Source organism: Rhinatrema bivittatum, chromosome 5, assembly GCF_901001135.1.
Source record: "Rhinatrema bivittatum chromosome 5, aRhiBiv1.1, whole genome shotgun sequence".
NCBI classification, from domain to species: domain Eukaryota; kingdom Metazoa; phylum Chordata; class Amphibia; order Gymnophiona; family Rhinatrematidae; genus Rhinatrema; species Rhinatrema bivittatum.
Genome location: NC_042619.1, coordinates 14,476,210 through 14,484,140, shown reverse-complemented (window position 1 = coordinate 14,484,140; position 7,931 = coordinate 14,476,210).

The following is a 7,931-nucleotide window of genomic DNA, read 5'->3' as shown; positions in this document are numbered from 1 at the left end:
ATTTGTTTTACCCAGACTATGTAATTCAGTCCTTGTTGGTTGTTGTCTGAATATAAATCATCTTTTCTTCATTCTCTCTGCTGTTGAAGCAGAGAGCTATGCTTTATATGCATTGAAAGTGAAGTATCAGGCTTATTTAGTTTGGGGTAGTAACCGCTGTAACAAGCAAGCTACTCCCCTGCTTTTTTGTGGATGCAAATCCTTTTTTCCACATTTCCTTGCCGTTGAAGCATAGAGCAATGTTGGAGTCGCATTAGCCATGTGTATGTTTATTGAATAAGGACATTAACCGTGTGTGTGTTTATCTTTTCTTCATTCCCCCTGCCGTTGAAGCAGAGAGCTATGCTGGATATTCATTGAAAGTGAAGTATCAGGCTTATTTGGATTGGGGTAGTAACCGCCGTTAACAAGCTACTCCCCTTGTGGATGCAAATCCTTTTTTCCACATTTCCTCTTGCCATTGAAACATAGAGCAAAGTTGGAGTCGCATTAACTGGGTGTATGTTTATTGAATAAGGGTATTATCTCCAGGTAGTAGCCGTCATTCCTGCAAGCCACCCCCATGCCTCTTCATTCACATCCTCTAGACTTTATGGATCCACAGTATTTATCCCACGCCCCTTTGAAATCCTTCAGAGTTTTGGTCTTCACCACTTCCTCCGGAAGGGCGTTCCAGGCATCAGGTGGAGCAGAATGAGAGGTTTGGGAAGATAGACAAGGAACAGGGGGGGGAAATGCTGAAAGACTGGAGGGGCAGGTGAGACCGGAAGAGATGGAATGACGGTGGGGGAGGAAAACAGGGCCTCTATCGGAGGAATGCGATGTGATTTGAGGGGACTGAGGTGAGACGAGATGGGAAAGCACAGGAGATGTAAGCGATGAAAGTTTGGCAGGCAAAAAAAAAAAGAGACGAATAAAAGCAGTTGAAAACAGGCACCTTTGCGAGGGGGAAGAACAAGCTGCAGTGACAGAAGAGAGGAGAGAAAAAAAATGTCAAGTGTAAGTACAAATCATGGAAAGAAAAAGTGTACGAAAAATGCAGATAGGTACAAGTGATTGGAAAAGTTAGAGAAAATCTATCCACATTTCTGTAAAGATTTACAGCTGTTCAAATTCCTTCCAGATCACCTAACCTGGGTCACAAGACGTAGCCTGGAGTGGCTTCAGGAGCCTGGGGGGCCTTGGCTAGCACTTCTACAGCCTTTTCATGAGCACAGCTAGCCAGTCATCCCCCACTGGAGGCAGCTGGGATTTCATTTGTAAGTAAAACCTTACACTTGCACAATTCATTTCTGATTTGTTTCTTTCAAATGTTTTGCTTTTTGCCTGGATAAAAATGAGATATTACTACTTGCCTGATAATTTCCTTTTCTCTAATGAAGGCAGGCCAGTCCTCACAAGTGGATTATGCACCTCTGCCAGTAGATGGAGACAGAGTAAAAGCTGATGTCATGGACATATAGCCCTTCCCCGACATCAGCCTGCCAGTATTCTCTGAAAAAGCCAAACTGTGGCCAAACTGAGTATACTTGAAAATGATTGTTAACGATCAAACCACTCATACTTCCAACCAACAGGCAACAATGAGCTGAGACAAAGCAATGAACATTCATTAAACTAAGGGGCTGGTGAAAAACACTTACCAGTCCTCCTATGAATAATAGGTACAACACTCTGGAACGTCTACACCTAAAAGGCAAACCAAAAATCGGCAGCCGAGGGTGGGTCGAGGATTGGCCTGCCTTCATTAGAGCAAAGGAAATTATCAGGCAAGTAGTATTTTCTCCTTCCTCTGCACTCAGGCACGCCAATCCCCACAGGTGGGATGTACCAAAGCTACTCTCAAACAGGGCATGAGGCTGCCTGCGGTTCAGTCAACACCGCCCTTGCAAATGCGGTGTCCTCCCGAGCCTGAACATCCAGGCGGTAATACTTGGAAAAGGTGTGACAGGATTGACCATGTCACCGCTCGGCAAATCTTGACAGGAGACAATAATTAAATCTCCACCCACAATACTGCCTGAGCCCTAGTGGAATGAGGTTTAATCTGCTTTGGCAAAAGAATCTTGGCATCCACCTAGGCGGCCGTGATGACTTCCTTAAACCAATAGGCTATTAGTTGCCCGTGTCGCTGGTTCACCGTTTACCTCCACTATGCAGCATAAACAAATGATCAGATTTCCTGACAATTTTAGTAACCTCCAAGTTCTGCATCAGAAGCCACCTGACATCAAAGGCACACAAGAGATTATATTGACTCTCATTGCTATTCTTATCCAGCGTGGGCAGAGAAAAAGACTGATTCAAATGAAACTCTGATCCATTTTCGTCAAAAGAAAGGCACAGACCGAAGCTGTACTGCTCCCCGAGTCAAATTCAGAAAAGGCTCATGCAAGAAAGAGCCTGCAGTTCGGAAACCTGAGGTGTGGAACAGATTAATTCGAGAAAAACTGTCTTCAAGGTAAGCAGCTGCAAGGAGAAGCCACATAACAGCTGAAGAGTTGGACCCGCCAAGATATCCAGAACCAGATTAAGGTCCCACAGAGGCACTGGCAGCTGCAAGGGATGAGAAGTATGCCTGAACAGAAAACCAACATGGAGAAGGAAAATCCCCAGAAGCCTCTGCTATTCTTTAGCCTGCCTGGGCTGAATGAACTCTGAGTGACTTTCTGAGCATGACGTTGCAGAATGTCCCAGAACAGGTAGTCAAGCTGGCACCAGAAAGGTGAGGCCTATTCATTGGATCACAAAGAAGAAACCAACGGCGGGAGCTTCAGGCACTATTCTGTTAAAATCTCACTGGACAAGTTAATTAACAGAACAAAGGATTATTTGGAGAGTGAGGGCAAATGGGCTACACCTGGGAAAACTAATCAGGGCAGTTCAGGGATAGGTTGTCATGTCAACAGCATGATGTGACTCTGTAAATGATTCTCTGGGCAGTCACATAAGTCTAGAAGCTTCCACAATAGTGTATGTTTATCTATAAAAGAAGGGTCACTTCCTGTATCCAAGGAGATGCTGGTCAGTTTGTAAGACTAAGGGCACCCAGTATCTCCCAAGAACACTTATATTGCCTAATAAAAATACTTTATACCTTTTACTGAGTCTAAGTGTTCTTGTGTCCCTGGCCCTAAGCATAGAGTATTATTTACAGGGAGGACAAAGATGCTTAAGTCTCTTCAAGAAACAGGACACATCAGGATAGTAGGACAAAGATTCACCACTGACCCACCCCCTATAACAAGCAAGAACTGCCAGTTGAACCTTCAAAGTGTTAAAGGCCAAGCCTTTATGCAATCCTTCCTGCAAAAATTCCAAGATGACTGGAATTTCCACTTTGAGAGGCTGAGAACCTTGCTCCTCACATCAGGCCTTGAAAATTCTCCAAACTATAACATAAGCCAGACATAGAGAAAATTTCCTGGCCTGAAGTAAAGTGGAAATCACTGCAGCAGAATAACCATGCTTCAACAACCAAACCCTCTCAAAGACCACACCATAAGACAAAATCGACCCGGATTGTCGAGTAGAATGGGTCCCTGGCACAACAGATCCTTCCTGAGTAGCAGTCTGAGAGGACTGCCCAGCAGCAGTCTCTGCAAATTGGCATACTACGGCCTCCGGGGCCAATCTGGAGCCACCAAATGTACGGTTTTAACCTGACTTGTAATCTTCCGGAAGATATACAATACCCTGCCCCATGGCCAAACCTGAACAAGCTTTCAGATCCCTTCTGCAACTGAAAAAACACAGAACCTTTGAGTTACCAGAAGTCGCCGGTTACCCCAGTGCTCTCTATGAGCTGAAAGGCTTCGTCTGCCAACTCCCATTCTCCTGGGTTCAAGCTCTTTCTGCTATGTCAGCCCTTACATTGTCTTTTCCGGCAATGTGGGCAGGAAGATTTTGCTCTGCCCATACCATGAGCACATCTATTTCCTCCGACAGCTGTTGAATTTGATTCTGCCCTGATGATTGATTTAAGCCACCATAGTCACATTGTCTGACATTATCCTGCCTGAGCCTCTAGACACTCCGCGAACCACAAGCACATCAACCATACTGCCTGTGCTTCCAAATGATTGATGGTCCACTGCCATTCCTTGACATTCTGGTGACCTTGCACCACCAATGTCTGACAGTAAGCCCCCCAACCCAGAAGGCTCACATCTGTTGTACTAATCAATTTGGCATGTCCAAAGAAGCTTCCTTCCTAAGATGATCTGCCTATAACCACCACTGCAATTGTGTGTTCACCTCTAATGGCAAGTGAAGCTTCATCCATAGTTCTGTGATTGTGGACTCCTCCAGAAAAGCAAAGTGCACTGAAGAGGCTGAATATACGCCCTCGCCCAGGGTATAACCTCCAACATGGCTGCCATCAAACCCAGGATCTGTAGATAAGACCACACTGTTGATCGAATAGTCCTCTGCAGGGTTTGAACTTGGGCAATCAACTTCTGAATACAACATTCTGGCAGAAACACTCTGCCTTGCTTCATATCGAAACAAACACCCAGATACTCGTGTCTGAGATGGTTGTAAGCTGCTCTTGGCCAAGTTCACCACCCAGCCTAGATCCTGCAGTAAAGAGACCACCCTGTGAGAAGCCAGAAGCTTCCCCTCCACCTGCTTGGCCTGAATCAACTAGTCTAGATATGGGTGAACCAGGATGCCATCCTTGCACAGGGATACTGCTACTACTGCCATGACTTTCGAGAAAGTCCTGGGTGCTGTGGCCAGCCTGAAAGGCAGGGCCTAATGCTGATAATGATGTCCTAGAATGTCAAACTGCAGGAACCATTGATGTTCTCAGCGAATGGGAATATGCACGTATGCTTCCGTCAGATCCAGAGACGTGGCATATTCCCCCGATCGCACAGCCATTATTACAGAGCACAAAGTCTGTATTTGGAAATGAATAACCCGTAAATGTTGACTGACTCCTTTGAGATACAAGATGGGTTGAAAAGACCCCTCTTTCTTGGGCACAACAAAATTAATGGAATGTGGCCCATATTTTCTTGCGATTCGGGAATGGGAATTATGGCCTTCAAGTCCAATAGCCTCCTTACAGCAGTCTCCACTGCCAACCTCTTCTGAAGGGAGTTTCATGGATAAATCATAAAGGCATCCAGAGGAATGTGAAGGAATTCTAGAGCTTAGCCATACCATATCACTTCCAGGACCCATTGGTCCAACAAAATCTGGACTCACCTCTGATAAAAGCTATCGCCTGCCACAGAAGGTGGGCACACAAACTTTCATTAACATCAAGAGGCTCCATTCCTGGCACCCACATTTTCTGAGGCTTCCTGGGGGTGAAAGGACTGAGACCTCCCAAAGGGATGAGGTCTCTGAGTAGATACTCCCCTGAGAAGGACAAAAATTTCAAGAGCGGTCATGTACCCAAAAGGAACACAAACTTGGGTTCTTATCCTCTGTCAAATGAGGGACTTGGGCTTCTCCCATCCATTTGCCATCTTCTTCAACTCATTGCCAAATAAGAGAACCCTTAAAGGGTAATCTTGTTAGATTGGACTTAGAAATGGTGTTCACCAACCAATTTCGCAGCCACAGCTGATGCCTAGCCGCTATCACAGAAGCAATTCTCCTGGTGACAGTGTAAACTAGGTCACAGTCCACATCAGTTAAGGTGTCAGCTCTCAGTTCCATTACTGCTTTGAAATCCGACCCAGCTCCCTCAGATTCCTGAGAGAGATGCAGATTCTCTCTAACCACCAGGGAACAAGAGGCAATTTGCAAGTTCGTCACCATGGCCTCAAAGGCTTGCTTAAGGATAGCTTCAATACTATCCTGAGAATCCTTTAGAGCTGCCCCTCCTTCCACAGGAATGGTGGTTTGTTTAGTAATGAACACACCAGCGCATCCACCTTCGGGAATCGCAACTGCTCCCTTGCCATCAGATCCAAGGGATATAAAGTCGCCAAGGTACAACTATCGTTAAAGCTTGCCTCTGGTGTGCTCCATTCAAGGTCAATCAACTCTTGAATCATATCCATGAGGGGGAAGAAATATGATGCCTTGTGGAGGATGAACACTATGGGATCCTTCTGCGCACTCATAAATCATTCCCAGCCACTCCAAGCATCTTCAGAGTCTGAGATAACAGACCTGTCAATTAATCTTTCTGAAAGAAATAGAGCAGAGTTCTATGTGGCTCTAAATCAGGGGGAAATTCCCCTTCCTCAAGAGGGGAGAAACCCAAGTCATCACTAGTGTCATCTTGATCCACATCCTCTCGATCATCAGGAACCGCTGCACTGCAGCGTTTACATGTGGTGGCAGACAAGGGACCATGGCGAGAAAAGCCCCGTGGCTCCTCCATGTCTTCGTTCCTGATCTCTTGTCGTGTTCTTGGTTCCTATGTCTTCCTGGTTTCCTGAGTCCAAGTCTTCAGCCTGTTCCCAAGTCTTTGGTTCTTGTTCCTTGTCTGTATCCTGCCTGAATCTTCCGCTGATTCTAGTCTTGAAAGTCTTCCAAGTTCCTGAGTCTGAGTCCTAGCTCCTGAGTTTGAGTTCCTGCATCTTGTCCTTAAGAACATGCCATACTGGGTCAGACCAAGGGTCCATCAAGCCCAGCATCCTGTTTCCAACAGTAGCCAATCCAGGCCATAAGAACCTGGCAAGTACCCAAAAACTAAAGGCTATTATTTCATGTTACCGTTGCTAGTAATAGCAGTGGCTATTTTCTAAGTCAACTTAATTAATAGCAGGTAATGGACTTCTCCTCCAAGAACTTATCCAATCCTTTTTTAAACACTGCTATACTAACTGAACTAACCATGTCCTCTGGCAACAAATTCCAGAGTTTAATTTTGAGTGAAGAAGAACTTTCTCCGATTAGTTTTAAATGTGCCACATGCTAACTTCATGGAGTGCCCCCTAGTCTTTCTATTACCTGAAAGACTAAATAACCTATTCATATCTACCCATTCTAGACCTCTCTTGATTTTAAACACCTTTATCATATCCCCCCTCAGTCGTCTCTTCTCCAAGCTGAAAAGTCCTAACCTCTTTAGTCTTTCCTCATAGGGGAGCTGTTCCATTCCCCTTATCATTTTGGTAGCCCTTCTCTGTACCTTCTCCATCGCAATTTTATCTTTTTTGAAATGCGGCAACCAGAATTGTACACAGTATTCAAGGTGCGGTCTCACCATGGAGCGATACAGAGGCATTATGACATTTTCCGTTTTATTCACCATTCCCTTTCTAATAATTCCCAACATTCTGTTTGCTTTTTTGACTGCTGCAGCACACTGAACCGACGATTTCAATGTGTTATCCACTATGACGCCCTAGATCTCTTTCTTGGGTGGTAACACCTAATATGGAACCTAACATTGTGTAACTATAGCATGGGTTATTTTTCCCTATATGCATCACCTTGCACTTATCCACATTAAATTTCATCTGCCATTTCGATGCCCAATTTTCCAGTCTCACAAGGTCTTCCTACAATTTATCACAATCTCCTTGTGATTTAACTACTCAATTTTGTATCATCTGCAAATTTGATTACCTCACTCATCGTATTTCTTTCCAGATCATTTATAAACATATTGAACAGTAAGGGTCCCAATACAGATCCCTGAGGCACTCCACTGCCATGGTCTTCAGAATTCTAGTTCCAGCTCCCATCTTGTGCCAATGCCTGCACCACTACTGGCGTGGACTGCAAACATCCCCAGGGTTGTGAAGGATGTTTAGCAGCGCTGGACTCTCTCAGAGCCTTCATCATGTTTCCAAGTCCTGAGCCTTCATCTTGTTCCAAGTTTTCAGTCATGTCCAAGCCTTCATCATATCATGTCTTCAGCCTTTGTCTGTTCTCACACACAAATTGCTGCCAAGTAGCAGTCCGAAAGGGCTTTCAAGTGGCCAGAGGGCTACCCTAGAGACCAGTATTGCAAT